The sequence below is a fragment of the Macaca mulatta genome, chromosome X (assembly GCF_049350105.2).
Source record: "Macaca mulatta isolate MMU2019108-1 chromosome X, T2T-MMU8v2.0, whole genome shotgun sequence".
Lineage (NCBI taxonomy): Eukaryota > Metazoa > Chordata > Mammalia > Primates > Cercopithecidae > Macaca > Macaca mulatta.
In genome coordinates, this window is record NC_133426.1 from 104,471,398 (window position 1) to 104,491,701 (window position 20,304).

The 20,304-nt window shown below is 37.6% G+C and overlaps 1 protein-coding gene across 4 annotated transcripts in view; it reads left to right on the forward strand.

The window, feature by feature from the left end:
- The window catches only part of DIAPH2 (diaphanous related formin 2), a 918,351-nt gene that overhangs the window by 827,409 nt on the left and 70,638 nt on the right, over positions 1-20,304 (forward strand). The gene's annotated exons all lie outside the window — the stretch shown is intronic.

Genomic DNA, 20,304 nt, shown 5'->3' on the forward strand with positions numbered 1-20,304 from the left:
AGAAACAAAATTAAGAAAAGCCCAGTGGCAAAAATAAGAGAATAGCAAAGAAAGGGCTGAAATAATTATCCAAAACCAATTCTTTTTATGGGTAAACAGGCTAAAATGCCATAGGTCTAAGTTTATGCATTCAACCTGTGTCAGAATTTTTTTTTTCAAACTACATAGTCAGCTATGTTAAGTAGCCTCATATTAAATGGAAGAACTCTCTGTTATTTAACACATTTGTATAGTTGCAACGTAGTGATGAGTGATATGTCTAATGATGGCCCCAAGACAGTGTAATGCCCCAATGTACCTTTTGAGCTATTGAAAAATATTTCTATTATGTTCAGCCTAGTTTTATTGTTAACTATATTTAATATTCAAAATCTTGGAAATGGGAGCTATGTTTATAATATCTCTGGAAAATATCTATAAATACATCTAAGTTCATCACAGCACTTCATACCTTAGATAGGCTGTATAGTAGAGACTTTACTGTAATGAGAAAGATCCTGCATTGTTACCCTACTTGTCTTCCCAGATGTTTTCTTTGTTAGACTTTTTGGGATTTCTGATTTATCTTGCTCTTTTTCTTATAAAATATGAAATATATAGCCTGTGATTATGCTAGGCTGCCCTGCCCAATTATTGACCAGTCTCGATCCAATTATGCTTTTAAAAGTATATATTATGTAAATAGATTATTTTACCTTCTGCTGCCTTATAAATCTTTTTTTCCACAACAGCAAGGGAAGATTATAATGTCATTGGCTGTCAAATGCCCTTTTCATGTAAGTCGGCTGCCAGGCAAGGATCCTACATCTGTTTTCTAGCATCCATATAAATGTCTGTGATAAATAAGTCATTGCTCACTGGAGCTGCCTTTGTGAAGCAGATCCTGTACTTACTGTTTCTTTCACATGTACAATGACAGCAGTCAACCTAATTGACTATTACTTGGTCAGTTTCTGTGTCAGAAGTGATGCCAGGTAAATAGAAAGGAGAAATCCAAATTTAATCCATTTCTGTTTAAACCCAGAAAGATTTAGTAATAGAAAAAACACCACCAATTTCAGGTTTTTCAGAGATGAGTGTGTTCCCAAAGGATGAACTTGACACTACCACATTCTTTCTCACAACCTAAACTGGATTCTTATATGAATCTCTGAGTGAATTCTTAGTAGACACGTTGACATGGTAGAAAATGCATCACATGGCTGTAATAAACATAGGTTAGAATTGTGGTTCAGTTTTCAGTCAAATACCAGGAAACCATTTTCTTTTCTTTTTTTTTTTTTTTTTGAGACGGAGTCTCGCTCTGTAGCCCAGGCTGGAGTGCAGTGGCCGGATCTCAGCTCACTGCAAGCTCCGCCTCCCGGGTTCACGCCATTCTCCGGCCTCAGCCTCCCGAGTAGCTGGGACTACAGGCGCTGCCACCTCGCCCGGCTATTTTTTGTATTTCTTAGTAGAGATGGGGTTTCACCGTGTTAGCCAGGATGGTCTCGATCTCCTGACCTCGTGATCCGCCCATCTCGGCCTCCCAAAGTGCTGGGATTACAGGCTTGAGCCACCGCGCCCGGCCCAGGAAACCATTTTCATATGTAGTCTATCCTAATTGGAAATCTAGAGGATAGGGTACAAAATAGTCATCCTAATCTGTTCAAACATCAATGGACAATTATGTCTCTAAAATTCTCAATACTTTGCAATTAAAGAGTTTTTGATTCCTACATTGCAGAGCAGGCCTCTTCTGTGACTGAAGCTGCCCTCTCTTTTCTATGTCATCTCTACTTTGGAATCATCATTATTATGGGGCATGACACCAGTCATGTTAGGCCATGCTGCTGACAATGGTTACTTTCAACAGCGGGGAGTAACCAGGGAAAGGACATCCATCATTATGTAATATAGGGGAAAAAACCCAAAGACTCAGAAGCCATGTTAACAAACATAGCTGGAAGCAAGGAGCCATTTGAGTAGGATTACAAACATCTTAGATTGTGCAGATTAGTAATAGATTCAGGGAAAACATGAATTGAACAACCTCTTTTGCACAAATGAGCAACCTGGAGTTTGCAGTAATGGAGCCAATAGCCTCATCACATTTTGAATCCATTTGGATGTCATGTAAAGAATGAACATATGCAGTACTTAATAAAGAAAGGTCAATTCTGCCATAGTGATCACTGAAGCATAATGCAGCAAATGAGGTAGAGCTTTTTTTTTTTTTTTTTTTTTTTTTTTTAAACATCAATCCTAGAACATTTAAATTTATCTTTTCAGTAAGTTGTGGGATTTTTTTTAATCTCCTGCATCTGTTATAACCTAAATGAACAACAGTTCAAAGCCAACTCCACACCTGTACTGACATATTAAAAATGTCACATAATTTGTATAAAAATGCTGAGATGCAGTTTTACTAACAGTCTGTTTTGTCACTGCCCTCCCTATTTATCAGACTCTAAGAGGATTGTTGGGTTGATGTGGCTTTGTATATTTCCAATTCCCTCCTATTTTTGGATTGTACTGCTTTGATTATAGTTAAGAACCAACCTTGCAAGAATTCAAAATTTGTCACAACTATAATACTTTTTCCACCTCATAGGTTTAACAGTGGCATTTGTATGTTACCCAAAGCAAACCACTGAGTTCATCATCTTCATCCAAAGAAGAGTAGCTTCCTTGATTTTCAGCATAATATTTCTGGCTATCTAGTACCTTTTTTTTTTTTTTTTTTTTTTTTTTGAGATGGAGTCTCATTCTGTTGCTCAGGCTGGAGTGCAATGGTGCCATCTTGACTCACTGCAACCTCTGCCTCCCGGGTTCGAGCAATTCTCCTGTCCCAGCCTCCAGGGTAGCTGAGACTACAGGCGCACGTCAGGAAGCCTGGCTAATTTTCACATTTTTTAGTAGAGATGGGGTTTCACCACATTGGTCAGGCTGGTCTGGAACTCCTGGCCTCAGATGGTCCACCCACCTGACCTCCCAAAGTGCTGGGATTACAGGCATCAGCCACCATGCCCAGCCCTTGTTTTTTTTTTTTTTTTTTCAGATGGTAAACTAAAAGGAAATAAAATTGTAACCTCAGCAGGTGCCATAATTCTTTCTTGGCTTATAGTTTCTGAAAGGTGTAGAAATGATTACATATTTATCCATGAGTTCCAAATTGCCCCTCTAATTCAAGTCATTAGAACTTTCTTCCACCTACGACTCATTTGAACTCTTTTTCGTTAAAAGTCATGTCCAAGAGTCAGCTCGAATGTCATATTATTTGGTCATTCCAGCTTTCCTCCTGAGTCTTGTAACCCTGATTATCATTAGTGCTGTGTATAGTTCTGTCCACTTGTCTCCTTTTCTTATCCAGTAGTTCTTAGAGGTCATCAACTGTGCTATTTTTGTTGTTTTCACATTGCTTATACATTGTGGAGGTTGAATACATTTATTCATTTTTAACAAATGTTCAATGTGCTCTTACTAAAGCTTGGCAATGACCTAGATCAAAGGTTTGCCAGCTATGGTCAGTGGGCCAAATCCAGCCCATGGACTGGAGCTAAAATGTTGTTTATATCTTTAAAGGGTTGTAAAAACAAAGAAGAATATACAGCAGACACCATATGTAGCCCACAAAGCTTAAAATATTTGCCATCTGGCCCTTTACAAGGAAAATGTTGCTGGCCCTTGTTCCAGATGCTGAGGATATACCAGTGAACAAAACCAACAACAACAAAAAAAATCCCTGCCTTCAGAGAGCATAAATTCTATTTTTTTACAACAATTTTATGCAGAATAGGCATATTTGTTACTTGCACAATATTTACATATAGCACATACTCAGTATTTGCGAAATGAATAAGTCATAAATAGAGTCCATCATCCAATATTTTATGATATTGGCAAGTATTTCAATATGATGTAATAAAATGTTGCATTTTAAAAATCTTTATATGAATAATTTTTCCCTAGATAATTTGTAGACCAAAAACTCAAACACTACTTACTTGTCAAGACATTTTATTCTGGTACTTAATAATGATTTCCCATCTTAATGTAACTTTTATTCATGATGAGGTCCTGATTATCTAGTCTCCTTATGAGAGGTAATCATAATTATATTTGATTCTGAAAGCTTTCTGAAATGGTGATTCTTTCATAAGAGATCATTTTGTATACGTGACAGTTAAAACAATGAGTGAGTTTTTCAGAGTTTCTATCCTTGAATTCTACAAGTTTGTGATGTTTATAACTTGAATTCAGATAAAACCATTTTGTTCCACATTTGAAAAGACAGTCTTTTGCATTAGACTCAGAGTTGACTAAAATTATGGCAACTTTTCATAAAGTTAGGCTGTAGATGTACCTAATTCCCCCACAGAGCCTACAGCCCTTTGAAAGTGCTGATAGAATACTGGGGATGGGTCAGAGAGTGCTGAGAGGAGAGTGGAAGGGAAGAAGGGACAAAGGGAAAGGAATTCAGAAGTGGAAAGAGTTGGATTGGTAGAGCCAGCAGATGGTGTTGGTAATAAAGAAGATTATGTGACTTCTTTCTCTAACCCATGAGTGTCAAAGTTCTCCACTCAGTGCCATGTCTCCATCCCATTACCCCCACCTAAATAAGTTATCTCTTCTAACACCCATCTATCGCCACACCAAACCATCATTACCACCAAGCAATTTCCTGTACTGTCCTTTATCTTTTAAATATTCAAAATTAGAAGTAAATCAGATGTGAGAGCTAAAAAGAAAAATTACATGACTTTTTATTTATCTCCACTGGTCTTTTAATCTGGGCTGTCCTTACTCCTTGTAGACTATACACTGCATCTTAGATACTACACTGCTATTAGTCTAAATACTTTGCTTTATTAAGGAACTGCTCATTTCTTATTCCTTGCATAGATTTAGGGTTGATAAAATGAGAGTTTAAAATGCAGTAACAGAGAATCTTAATTATAAATGAAGGAAATTGAAACATACTACTGTATGTGCTGATTTACTTTCAGATTCTTGACCTTTGTCAAGACTAATGAGATTACACATCTAGTATAGAGAATGGATAGAAATTTTAATAGACCTGCCTAATTTACATTGTTAGGAATTCCGTAAAACTGAGAGTTATGCCAGCAAACCTACATGTGCTGTCTTTTGAATTGCATTTCTCCCCACCACCAGCCCACCCTCATTCCCTGATATCTGTGGTTAGTACATATGAAGTCATTACTTACATTATGAAGTGACAAACATAGGAAACCATGGCTTTCTTCTCTGAATGCAGATAACTCATATCCATCAAAGTTTCTAATTTACAGAGCTTTCCTTTGGAGGAGGCTAGAATGCTGAGTAACGATGAAAAAGCAACATTTGTTAAATCTGATTTGGCACAGTACTTGTTTCTGTACAAAGCAGTCTTTCGTAATACCAGCTTGAATCTAACTATTTCTCTTATGTAGTATGGGGGAAAGAAATATCTTTTCTTCCTGTCTTAGGTTCATAGCTGGGGCCCCTTAACAGAAAAAAAAAAAAAAAAAAGCATACAAATTTACTTATTTGTTTATTGTTATTTTTTGAGACGGAGTCTTGCTCTGTTACCCAGGCTGGAGTGCAGTGGTGCGATCTTGGCTCACTACAACCTCCGCCTCCCGGGTTCAAGCAATTCTCCTGCCTCAGCCTCCTGAGTAGCTGGGATTACAGATGTACACCACCACACCCAGCTAATTTTATATTTTTAGTAGAGATGGAGTTTCACCATGTCGACGAGGCTTGTCTTGAACTCCCGACCTCAAGTGATCCCCCCGCCTCGGCCTCCCAAAGTGCTGGGATTACAGGCGTAAGCCACTGTGCCCAGCCCAAATTTATTTAATATACGTACATTTTATGTGACACAGCAAACTTCATAAGGAAATAAAGACCCAAAGAAACAGGAAAACCTGTGTATTCTTATGTTTATGTTTGATGAAGAAGTGGAGAGTAGTGAAGTATGATTGGACAAAGGGGATATGATCTAATAATAATAAACTGTGGGGGACTTAACAAGGCCTGTGTTTTCTGATTCTTCTCTGTGTCCTTGTATCTTCAGAGAGAAGGATGTTCCTTTCCTCTGAATGTGGGGTTTGGGGATTACCTCTGGAATGAAGGTTTTATGGCCTGCGTCAAAAGAGAAGGGCAAGGGGAAGGTGAGAGTGACCTTGCTTCTGCTCTTTTATCAAATGCCAAGGTGACATATTGTTGGTAGCGGGTCTTGAACCCCATCAGTATCAAAGCAAACAAGGGACTTCTCACTCTGAAAAGCTCGTAGATCAGTGAACTCTACATCTGAAGGATTATACTCATAATAATAAACATATAAAATAAGCCATAAGGCCAGGCGCGGTGGCTCACGCCTGTAATCCCAGCACTTTGGAAGGCCAAGGCTGGTGGATCATGAGGTCGGGAGTTCGAGATCAGCCTGGCCAATATGGTGAAACCTGTCTCTACTAAAAATACAAAAATTAGCTGGGTGTGGTGGCGCACGCCTACCATAGTTCCAGCTACTCAGGAAGCTGAGGCAGGAGAATCGCTGGAACCCAGGAGGCGGAGGTTGCAGTGAGTCGAGATGGTGCCACTGCACTCCAGCCTCAGCAACAGAGCGAGACTCCATCTCAAAAAAAAAAAAATAAATAAATAAATAAGCCATAAGGTCATGAATGTACTCCATCAATAGGTATTTATTGAAGAAATACTATGTGTTTAGTGCCACGGGAAGTATAAATGTAGAAAGCTCGCTCTGTTTCCTTGGGTAATCAAGACTTATAAAAAATAAAAGAATTATATGCAAAAACAAATAAGTACCAAAATGATGTTCTATAGGTTTTTGTATATCCTAGAATTTTCAAACTAATCTCAATTCATTATCACATCACATGTTTACATTTTTAGTGCAAAACCTAGGCTCTGTGGCAATAGGACCTCAGAGAAGGACAAGATCACTACAGTTTGTGATACTCCAAAAAGTCTTCAGAGAGGAGGCAAGGAAGCTTGTTTATCCTACAGATGTTGTGTCATGTCTTTTCAGATAATTGTCTAATTACACTTGTGGCTATTTCCCCTTGAATTTCTTACTAGTTGGTTTTTGGTTTTGTTTCTGTTTTTTTAAGATAAGGTCTTGCTCTGTCATCCAGGCTGGAGGGCAGTGGTGCAGTCATGGTTCACTGCAACCTTGGCTCAAGTGATCCTCCTGCCTCAGCCTCCCGAGTGGCTGGGACTACAGGCATGCGCCACTGTATCTGGCCTGTTTTTTTCTTTTATCTTCTTTTTTACTCATTCGTAATAATGCAGAATTAGAAGCAATCCCACATCTTTTTTTTATCTTTATTGAGGTATAATCGACAAATTATATATATTCAAGGTATACAGCATATTTTTATATACATATACATTGTGGAATGATTTCTACAATCAAGCTAATTAACCTGTCACCTCACATAGTGATGGAGTCCATAGTGATGGACTTCACAGGTTTTTCTTTCAAGTTAATTTTTGCATTGCTTCAGCACTGCTTCTACCAGAGTCCCCATTCAAACACATATCACTATGGTAGTTCACAGTAACATAGAATAAATTATTACAGAGCATTTGAACTGGGTAATTTTATTTATTCATTGTGGTCAGACAGCAAGTCTAATTCTGTTGTCATTTTTATACAAGTTATGGTTTAAGAAAAAAATTATTTACAGACCTCAACAGCCTATCTCGATTTCTGTATTTTTCTTATCAATGAAATAATAAAGATGAGCACTTCAAACTATGCCTCGCACAACTTTCACAAAGCATGGCAATGATCTATAATTTATCTCTCACCTGTAAGGCTGAGAATCATTGACAGCCTAAAGGGAGGGAAAAAAGTCATATTTCTAGATAAAGTGATGATAGTTTTTCCCAGCTTTAAAAAAATATATGCAAGGAATTTGTGGTGAAGTACAATAGCATTTTAATAAATTGTTATTAACTTGTATTACTGATAAAAATTTAAGCCTATTGATCTCACCTGAGAAGCTTAAAACATTGAACAGCTAAGGCTTTAGTCACACATATTCTTAGCGTTTCTCAGAAACCAATAGCTTTTATGATTTTTAAAAATCTATTTACAAACATCATCTTCACATTCCTCTAGCCCTGCTTTTATTAAAGGAAACCCTACAGGCAAAAATGTAATTTTTCCAAAGTTGGACATATGGCTGATGTCAGAACCAGCAAAATCATGTTATACAAAGCCAAACACTGAGTTAAACCTCCCAATGCTGATGTTCATCAGACCCCAGAATAGGTGTCTGTCACAGGATGAGCAAGATGTTAGTCATAGAAGTGGAACTCTATGGAGATATAACTACTCACCTGCAAAATCAGGTGGCTCTGTAAATGAATAGCACTGTAGCGTTGGGCCAATTCCTGCTGCCCTTGGCACTGGGAATGCAATCTTGTATGGCAAATCAAATGAGCAGAAGGCTTGGGGCCAGAATACTATCAAGCTCTTCTCAAACTTTAAATGGATGAGAAGTCCTGCTCACTGCCATGGAACATGGCATGGATTCTAAGTGCCTAGTAGGCCATTTTATTTTGTTCTGTTCTTTCTTATTTTTGGTAAGCAGAGCTGGCAGTATGAGATGAACTTACATAAACAGTGAGTTCTTGATTTTTATATTTATTTCTCATATAGATCCAAAGTCAGCAGCTTCATTTACACGTAGCTGTAAAACGAGAGGAGATAAAGTAATAGTGTAGGATTATGTTGAAAAATCAGGATGGGGAAGAATCCCCAGAAGAGCCTGACATTTTATTAATCCCTACTAAAAAACATGTTCCAAAATTTTTATTTTATTTTATTTTATTTTATTTTTTTGAGACAGAGTCTCGCTCTGTCGCCCAGGCTGGAGTTCAGTGACCGGATCTCAGCTCACTGCAAGCTCCGCCTCCCGGGTTTAGGCCATTCTCCTGCCTCAGCCTCCCAAGTAGCTGGGACTACAGGCGCCCGGCACCTCGCCCGGCTAACTTTTGTATTTTTTAGTAGAGACGGGGTTTCACCCTGTTAGCCAGGATGGTCTCGATCTCCTGACCTCATGATCCGCCCGTCTCGGCCTCCCAAAGTGCTGGGATTACAGGCTTGAGCCACCGCGCCTGGCCCAAAATTTTTTAAAATGTCCTTCTAATAGCATATATATGTGTGTGTGTGTGTGTGTGTGTGTGTGTGTGTGTGTGTGTGTGTGTGTGTGTGTAGTTTTTTCCATCTAGTTTTCTCTCAGTAGTGTCTCTTTAATCTAGCAAGCTTCTTAAGCCATGAACTTCTCTATGGATTAGATTCTGTGTATTCGAGCACAAGTGAGTATAGCTTTAGTCCTTGAATGAGCAGGGAAACTCCTCAATGAGAAAATATGGAATTTTCCAAGAAACTGTCCTCCAGGGCCCTTCCTATTCTTCATCTTTTCTCTGTAGCTGAGGATAATAGCTGCATACCTTCTAGCTCCCCCAATTCTAGAAACAAGAATAATAAAGCCTTGACAATTCATGAAAAGACTTTAATCTGCTCTCAGGATTCCCAATTCCAGCTCAGTTTCTAATGTTCCTGGATGGTGACTCATACCTCAAAGGCAATTTTGGATTTAAAATGGTTTTCCAAATCTACATAAATAATTTCTGGATTGTTTGCTGTTTTAAATTAGCCAAACCACCCTTTCTCTCTAATAGCCTGTATAATTGAGAGTTGGCTATATATTGCTTGATACCTGTAGAAAGTGATTGAACGTTCTGAATAGTGTATTTTGATTGACTGCAATTTCAGGTGCCCAAGCTTGGCCAGGTTGCTTCATTTGTGCTCACAGTGGTATTCAGATATGCCCCTATTTAAGCAACCCAATAAATGAAAATGATATTTTACAAGATTGATAAATGAAGGTGATTTTTTCCCCTTCGGAGATCTCTTACTTTTAAAAGAGATTCATTGTAGTGTTAGTCATGTCCTCAGTTGCATTGAAAACATGTTTCCAAAAAAAAATACACATTTATGGGCTATTTTCCTCAAATTATTATTTTCCTCATATTGTAAGTCACCTGAATCTACAAGAATAGGCTAAAAAATACCACATATCATATTCACCAGTTCTCTCTTTTCTTTAAAAATGCTTAGATGTCTTTAAAATGGTTTTTAAGTGTTTAAAGGAATAGTAGTCCATGCATAGCCCTCAGTATACCTAAAAAGATGAAGTATACCTGTGACTCTGATTGATAAGAATGCCTATAATTTTCAACAGAGGTTACTGTTTCAATGGTGGCCCAGATATCCATCTGTCAATCTTTGTCAGATAGCTTATTTGTTATTTTTCTGTAGTCCCTTAAACTGTTTTTGTTCTTTCCATACATTCATTCCCTACCCCCCTGCTTTTTCCCAATGTTCCATTCTAAAAGTGAATAAAAAAATTCACCTACCAAATCTGGATAACAAGAATGTTATTTCATTTTACTTTAATCTTTGCTATTCTTAGACCTTCTTTTCTTCTTCATCTTTTCCAATTGAAATAAAAAAGATTTTTGATGTATGTAGAGGCTATGGTTTTTTTTAAAGAACTGTTAAAATTGTGCAACTTCAAAGCGTTTCCAAATGTTGCATTTTCAAAAATGTTTTATCATATTTTTCTTTAAATTTCCTATTGCTGTGTAGTCTCAGTGATGGCTGAAGGCACTGAATTTTACATTCTATATTGCTTTTTTTGTTCCACATCTAGTTAGTAGTTATAACTTCTCCCACACAATAACAGTGCTTTTATGGAAATAATTACTCAAAGATGATTTATTTCTAATGATTTTTCATATCATGATTTTAAGGTATCTTCTAATTTCCACTTACATAAATGTTTTCCTTCTCTATTTAGATAGAACATAGATACATGTTGATTACATCCTAATCTATCCTTCGTCTACTTCCGAGAAAGATTTCAGGTGGTTTACAACAAAGGGTCATTAAAGTTAAATTAAAAGTTAGAGGAAAACTTTTACACAATTATTCCAAATATCTAAATTAAGGCTAGTTACTATTATTGAGCATTAAATTAACTCTGAGCTTACTGGAAGCGAATACAGAAAGGAAAGCATGTTATGTTTTATAATTCTTATTATCTGACAAAGTACAGTTTAAAATGGAAGACAAAGTACAACATTGTCTTTGGTGGTAGTTTTAGAGATGATACAAGAATGTTCTTCATGATCACTTGTTTCATCAACAAACCATTTTCATACTGCCTTTGACTGTGTTCATTTATGAAACACAATTAAATATTGCTGTTTAGGTCTAAATGTGTCCCCCCAGAATTCATATGTTGAAGTCTAACCTCCATTGTGATTGTATTAGAAAGTGAGGCCTTTGGGAGTTGATTAGGTCATGAAGGCTCTGCCCTCATGAATGGAATTAGTGCCCTTACAGAAGAGGCCTGAGGGAGCTCATTTGCCCCTTCCTCCATGTGAGGGTACGGTGAGAAGGTACAGTCTATGAGGAAGCAGGCCCTCACCAGACACTGCTGGCACCATGATATTAGACATCCCAGCTGCCAGAACTGTGAGAAATAAATTTCCGTTGTTACAAGTTACCCAGTCTATGGTATTTTGTTATAGCATTCCAAATGAACTAGACCATTGCATTTATGGAATACAATTTGCAAGACATTGTACAAAATGGTATATATTCTGGAATGAGTCCTCTTCCCACTCCTTACTCCCCTTTCCTCACCTACACACTCCTTGCCTTTCCTCACCCCCAACGATAGTTCTGGGACAGGAAAATTTTCATTTACTTCTAAGAAGGTATAAAATCTTGATATGGTTTGGCTGCCCACATCTCATCTTGATTTGTAGTTCCCATAATCCCCGTGTGTGGTGGGAGGGACCCAGTGGGAGGTAATTGAATCATGGTGGTGGTTTCCTCCATGCTATTCTCATGATAGTATGTTCTCACAAGATCTGATGGTTTTACAACAGGCTTCCCCCTTCACTCAGTTCTCATTCTGTCTCCTGCTGCCCTGTGAAGAGGTTCCTTGGCCACAATTGTAAGTTTCCTGAGGCCTCCCCAGCCTTGGGGAACTGTGAGTCAATTAAACCTCTTTTCTTTATAAATTACCCAGTCTTGGGTATTTATTCAAAGCAGCATAGGAATGGACTAATACAAATCTTAATTCTTCTTGTAAGCATTTATTGAGCACCACCTTTGTGCATCTTTCGTTTTTCAAATTATAAATTATTTCAAATGTACAGAAAATGTTATCCTTAGAACTCTTACCAAACAGCCTTTATAGAAGTTTGTGATTAATACATGTATCTGCCAGTAGAAGTCATTTGCACGTAGGTCCTAGAATCATAGAATTTTAAAGGTGAAAATGAGGTTAAAGAACATTCTCTAACTCCTTCCTTTTACATAAACATTAAGGACTTTTATAGGTTCTTATACCTAGTTAGTAGAAAAGTTGACGACAGAACTCATGTCCTCTAGTACTTTTTCTACTATACCATAATTTAGATTTGCTGGATTATATATACATTCAAACTGTGCTTGTATTCCTGTATGTGATAAACTCGAGCCTTGTGTGATCTTGTTACTCTCTATACAGAACTTACATCTGTATAGAGTATGCAGACTATCAGTTTGTTAATTTTTTTAAGAGATAGGGTCTCGCTATGTTGCCCAGCCTGGTCTCAAACTTCTGGACTCAAGCAGTCTGCCTGCCTGATCCTCCCACAGTGCTGGGATTATAGACGTGAGCCCCCACACATCTGGCTCAGACTTTCAAGTTTCATAGTGAAAGTATCTGGCAGATTAATGAGTTGTTGATACATTCAATCAACAAATACTTCTGAACTATGAGGTTCGTAATTTGAGGTTTATCTGGTTAAAAATAATGACTGCTTCCATTAGTGCTTTAATTAGCTGAATTCTGTATTTCAGAGAGGCAAAACTAGGAACTGAATTTTACTGATACTTGAGTTGTACTATGCCTTTTAGGCAAATGGAGCCCTCATTTTTTTTGGCCTTATGGTCATTATTAATATTTTGTTTGTTCTTATTTTTGCTTGGAGAAGGAGAACTATCATTGCATTACTGCAAACAGTAAATATATTTACCTCCTGCCCAACAAACACTTCTTTCCCTATTTGGAGAAATAAGATACTGTTTGTTCACAGACCTCCCTAGTGGTCTGTCTGTTAAGCAGCAGCAGTCCTTAACTAAGGGCATAAGAAAATGGAGCTGGTAATCACAAGCAAGTAATGCAAGACTTTTAACACCTTACAAAACAGATTCAGGTGGGGCTTGCCTACTTTATTATCTAAAGTGTTGCTATTTGCTTTCATGCCTTTGGAGATCCCAGAAGAAGGGGAGCTAGCTGAGTCAAACCTCTGTCTCACAGGGCTTTCATGAACAATGACAATTCATTTCAGCCTAGAGGCAAAGAGGGTGCCTTTTCTTACAAGACTTTTGTTCTTATTGCCTGGTGAATTTTTAAATCCAATTGGTGGAAAATTGGAATGTTTTCCTCTTTTTTGTCCTTTTGCACCTCCATACCTCCCCTCCTCTCAGTATTTTTGAGACCAGATAGAAGCAAATAGACTCATGGGGCTTCCTTTGTCCCTAACTCCTATCTAGAGTACTTGCTCTTCCTAATATATATAGAAATGATTTGAAAGAATTCTGACTAACCTCAGATACAGAGATAATGACCAAGATTAAATGGACTGAACATCTCATTCATATCAATTCCAATTCATAATCCTATTTTATTTAAGTGGTTATATTTGTGCTTTGGAATTCCAGTTAGCCAAAGGATGCCAGTACTGTTAATAATACCAGATGCCAAGGGAAGTTATTTCCTCTGCTTCCACAACTACCAGGGTTTACTTTGTGGAAGCTGTGGGATGACATAATTCCTCTTACCCACCACCTCTTTTGGGCAGTATTTGAAAATGAAAAAGGAAAAAGAGCTGGGGGAGAAATCATTCAAGTAAATTTAGAATAGTTCCAAAACCAGATTTGCTCATTAAAAATAGTACTTGAAATAGACAACAGCTGTGGCTTCCATTTTGTAATTTTTTTATGATCAGTTTCGTTTCTGTTTTCTAAGCTACTTAAAACTATTGTAAGCTATTGATAATATTATAATTTTCCCCAAATTATTTGGCTCCTCATTTCATTTTCCCTGCCGTGTTTTATAAAGTTTCAAACCACTTTCATATCAGATATAAGAATTAACTAGATATTTTTGAAATTTTGAGTAATTTTTATTCTTAGTAGAATTAGATTTCTTTTAAGAAAAAGAAAGCTGGTACAGTAAAAATCAGCATTTCAGATGTGGGTGGCAAGAATTAACTAGATTTTAGAGTAAACCATAGAATAGTGCCCTCCTCTTTGCTCCTTACCATACTTTGTTTTCTGAGCATTTATCGCCACCCGTCATGTATTTATTTGTTCGTTTGTCTTCAGCTCCCCACTGAAATGTAACCCCCATGAGAGAAGATGCTTTAACTGCTCTAGTTACCCAAAGACTCTCCAGTGCCTAGAACAGTGTTTGGCAAATATTTATAGTAGTTGCTCAATATTTGTTGTATTAGTGATTAGCCTGCATGAGCTATCTGGCTTGCCCATTTCAAGTGCTGGGATGAATATTCTATGCCTGATAAATCATCCTCCAGACTGGATCATTACCATTATCTTCATATGGCATTTTATTACCAACAAGATAGTACCCCAGGTACCATAATAAAAATGACTTAAGTGCTTTCCATGTCCATGTGCCTTTATATTTTACTTAACAACATATATTCTTCACATTGACATACATTCATTCAGTAAATATTTGTCAAAAACTTACAATGAGTCAGACATTTACTTGCCCAGAAATAGAGGCATAGATAAGATATTGCACCTTTACTGTAACTCTACTAGAACACAACCCTAGAAAAAATTCAGAAGCTGCCATCTCCATAGTTGTAGATTTCTCTAGAAGTTGGAATTCATTGTTGTTTTTGTGACAACACACTTTTGCTAATTTTTCTGATACCTTTTGATTCATCCTCATCATTGATGTTTCCTTTTCTCCCTGTACATTAAATGCTTTTGTTCACCAAGGTTCAACCCTCAGCTCCTGCTCTTCTCACTCTACACAAGAGTCTTTCTGTGTGATCTCACCCACTCTCATATTTTTAACTGTCTATATGCAAATCATTTCCAACTCCGTAGCTGTAGCCTACAGTTTTTCCTGGAACTTCAGGCTTGTATAATGAAATGCCTGCTGGACAATTCTACCTAGATGTTCAATAGGCACCCTAAGTTCATGTCAAAATCTTAACTCTACTTTTTCTTCTAAAATCTCTTTCGTTTTTGATTCTTTGTAGGCGGCACCACCATCCAGCTACTCACTCTAGCAGGGAACTGGGTGTGAACCTTGATTCTTCCTTTTCTATAAATCCCCACATCTCATAATCTCTGTATCCTGCCAGTTTTCCTTCCTAAATATTTCTTGAATATGTCACCTCTGTGGCTTCCTAACTGCCATTGTCCTATTCCCGTGTTTTACCAACTGTGGCTGAGACAACCGCAGCAATCTTCTAAATGCATTCCAGCTTCCAATCTTATCCCCCCTCGAATCCCTCCATTCTTTCATAATTTTGTCCACCGTGTCCCTCTGCCTGGACTGCCCTCATTTTTTTCATTGGATGAACTCCTGCTCATCCTTTAAAACTCAATTTGGCCCCATCACCAGGGGGGCTATGAATATACTTTCTCAGTTCTTGCATGGTGCTTTCAGCATGTTGTCCCCACTGAATTCCCACACTGCTTTGTCTTTGTTTTTTTACCTACCTGTCTTTCCTATTAGATAGTGAGCTCATCAGGGGCATGTCTTATTTATCTTTGTAGATCCTGCATTAAGCATGTCATTGGGAACTTAATAGGCTCTTCAGACAGTGTTGAATAAATGAATAGATGAATTAACAAAAGAACAAACAGCAAACAAAGGGTAGCTTTGAGGTACAATAGAAGTATATCAAAGAATATAATATTCTTTTACTTTAGATATCAACCTTATAATGTATTAGGAGAAATAAAACCACAAAAGGGCAGTAATCTACCAGCCCACATGTAGTCTCATATTCTAGTACAGTTTTATCTGACTTTGCCTTTTCGATGTCTGATGACACAGAGAGCATCTGGGGCTAGATAAACTGCTCATGCTCTGAACTATATGTTGAATATTTTGATAGAAACTCTTTTTGCCTGTGGCTTATTTGTTGTATGCCCCTTGAGTGTGGACTTAATTTGCATGACTACAATAAATGAAAAGTGTTTCTTATTTCCTACTTTGAGTACATAAATTTGACCTTGATCAATGTCAGCAAATCAGGCCTCTGGCAATCACTTCACAATTTTGAACATCCGGAGAAGTTCATCATCATCTGTAGACAAGTATACCCTGGAATGGCAGGTTGAGTTAGTATCAGTGGAGTCTTGTCAGACCTGTTTCCTAACAAAAATGACCTCAAGCAGGAGTGTGTGCTTTTCTCTGAGAAAGCTTTTCTTCCCCTGAGCAGATCATAGCCTCCACAAATGTCTTTGAAATAGGCATGCAAAGGCTGCTTTATACAGATGATTGTGACACCGAACATGAGGTTGATTTGAATGGTTATCCTAAAGTGACCCGCCAAATTGAAGGGCAAATATGCCACTGCTCTTGAAGTCTTAAAATAGTATCTCTTCTTGTTGAATCCATGGGAATAGAAAAAAAGAAATTGTGGTCAGGCCATATGAGAAGGAATGCCAAAAAAAAGTCACCATATCCATTTAGTACTTGGTAACAAAAGGTAAGAAAAGATATTGAATACTGTACTATTTTTAGTATCCATTCCCGCATAGTGCTAAGTATGTCTTGCGTCTAAAGCGTGTTACTCCTTCTACCTTCTCCACCTCTAACAGTAATAAGCCCAGTCACCTAAGTTCAAACTCTGAGTCAACTTTGACTCAAGCTTCTCATTGATTCCCTAGAGCCATTGGTTACCAATTTAGATTTCGTTATCTCTTGAAACTGTTGTACCTCTAAGTACTCTAAAATTCTCTTATTTGAACATGTCCACTTCCTTCCACCTTTCCTAGTCCATACCCACTCTGCTTGTGCTTTTCTGTTTGGTATTCTACAAGCCTTTTTCCCATTCAACTTTTCCATCTGTCTCATGTCTGTCCCTACCCAACTATTACTCTGCTGTCCAACATGTCAGTACGTACTCAAAAGCACTCCTCATTAATTCGCTACCCAATTCTCCAGTTGCTCCTAGCCCCAACCCTGGAAATAGCCATTGTCCATTTTCTCCTCTACTGTTCCCAGACTAATTAATGCTGGTAGGCAATGACATACAATAGTAGCATGTTGATCAGGCCCCTTGCAAGTGAAAGAAAAATTCTAAATTCATTAGTTAGAATTTTGAAAACAAAACATCTGTCCTAATACATCTACTTGGTTCTGAAAAACTGTGATTACTGTAATTATTGGAGGTTTCTGTAACCCGAATACTTAACTGGGTCTTACATGAAAATTATTTTTAAAAGATTAAAAGTGGAGCGTCTATTGTGCTGACAGAATTTTCTTTAGGATTTACATGAGTCTAATCTGATAGAATGGAGGAATGTAATTGAAAACTAGGAAGAGAAATCTAGGCATGGAACTTCATCATTCTAACATTTTTTTCCCCCAATTAAAAGCAACATATCAGCATGTGTTTTTCAAATACAGGCAGTCCCTATCTTACAAGTGGCTTGTAGACAGATGTAGGGCATATGATTGTTTGAATCCTGATTACTCAAGTGGGAAAACTTTGCTTTAGATGTCAGTTGTTTGGAATCCAGAAAGCATTTTCCTACCAAGGCAGTGTTATAAATGGTGGTTGGGCTCCCCTAGGATAGCCAATAATGTTACTGAAATACTATATATTTGCAGTGAAACAGTAGCGAACACATTTATGATATACTACTAATTAAACAAAAGCAATAACATTGAATAAGATCATTTTATATTTTGGGCTTGAGTGGTGGTGCTTGAGGAAAAACAGGTTTAATTATAAGAGGATGAAAAAGTAGATGGAGACTGTGTGAAGTCTCAAAATAGGGCTCATGAGCATTTTTGAAGACTTCAAATGACACATGTTCTTTATCAAGTCGAACTGATTTTAAAACTTGTGAATTTCTACTTCCCTTTTTGTGGTTATGAGTGTTTTGTAGTACAACTATTGTGCTATGATTCTGGTCAGTTTTTGACTAGTGATGAAAATAAAACAAGGGAAGAGGATAAAGAGGAGGATATGGTGCCAGAGGAAAATTTTGAGAAGAGGGGGCTTATATGCAAATGTGAGGATTAAAAAAAACAACTTTATACTTTAGCATTCCACAAGCACCGGCAACCAAAGGAAAAGGAATTTTTTCTTTTTCCTTGCTTAGTTCTTAGGCCATCCTGTATAAATATCCTAAATAGAGATAAAAGTTGCAATAAGTTAAAGAGGCTAAGTTGAGCCACACTATAAGGAGATGATATGTAAACCACAAAGCTTGCATGAGCTGAGGTAGGAAAATAGTTATTTATTTGCTTTTGTTGTTGTTATTTGTTTTTTTGTCTTCAGTTATGTCTTAATCTGTTTAGTGTTGCTATAAAGGAATACCTGAGGCTGGGTAATTTATAAAGAAAAGAGATTTATTTGGCTCATGGTTCTGCAGACTGCACAGGAAGCACAGTGCCAGCATCTGCTTCTGGTGAGGGCTTTAGGTTAATTCCACTTATGGCAGAAGGAGAAGGGGAGCTGGCATGTGCAGAGTCCAAATGACAAGAGAGAGAGAGGGAAGGGAGCTTACAGGATTTTTTGTTTTTGTTTTTTTGTTTTTTTTTGTTTTTGTTTTTGTTTTTGTTTTTAACAACCAGCTTTCTCAGGAACTAACAGAGCAAGAACTCACTCATTACCACAAGGAAGACATCAAGTCATTCATGAGGGATCCACCTCCATGACCCAAATTCCTCCCATCAGGCCCCACTTCCAACATTGGGGATCAAATTTCAACATGAGGTTTGGGGGATAAACATTTAAACTACAGAAAGTTGTAGGGACTATATCTTGGAAGAGGGAAGGATATGTTGGAAGTGTGCTACCTTCTAAGTGTCAAAGGTTGAGTCAGAGGAATATAGAAAAAAAAGGCCAAGGTGGGCGGATCACAAGGTCAGGAGACCAGCTTCGCCAACTTGGTGAAACCCCGTATCTACAAAAAACTATGTATGCTGGGCGTGGTGGCGCACGTCTGTAATCTCAGCTACTCGGGAGACTGAGGCAGGATAATCACTTGAACCTGGGAGGCGGAGGTTGCAGTGAGCTGAGATGGTGCCACTGCACTCCAGCCTGGGTGGCAGAGCAAGACTCTGTCTCAAAAAAAAAAAAAAAGGTGTTAGTTCTGTTGAATCCTCCTTTGATATCCTTGGAATATCAAGTAGGATATCAAATCCTCCTTTGATATCCTACTTACATTGTTTTTCAGTCATGTTTTGTATTCACATTCATTTTTACTTGGATGTGACTCTGTACTGGTAGGGAACTATGAGGTAGCTTGGCTTTATTCAAGTTATATATGTGTGATAGATTTCCCAATATCACATTAATTGAGCTGTCAGTGGGAGACAAAAGAGTATGATTACTCTAAAGAGGAAGAATAGAGGAGGTAGAAGAAGAGAGATAGAGAGCCACATAGTTAATTCTCTTTGCTGTTTACCAACTGATCAACCAACAATTATTCAACAAATTTTTCTTGTGCTGTGTTCTAGGCAATGTGCTAAGTGCTTAGAGATGCAGTGAGAAAGTACTTGGAATACGATAGTATACATATTACATCTGCCCTCATATGTTTTACAGAGTGTGCAGGGGAGGGTACAGATAAGTAGATAAGGAATTATAATGAATTGTGTTAAGTGCTAATGTGGAGGTGCTGTTGAGTATTAAGGGCATATATAGAAAAATCGCCTAAATCTGACTTTCAGAATTAGCACACATCCTAGAGCATTCTAAACCCATGTGAAAAGATGTGTCAGAGTGAAACAGGAAAAGAGAAGTTAGGTGAGAGGCAAATATTCCTAACAGAAGAAATAATGTTTAAGATTCAATCATATGGCAAGAAGCCTAGAGAGAGTACTGGAAAAAAAAAAAATTGCCAAAGAGAGATTTCTACTTCTGAAAATTATATAGTAACTTGTGGCAGAACAATGCTCTGCCAAGAATATCTACATAAGCCAGATAACA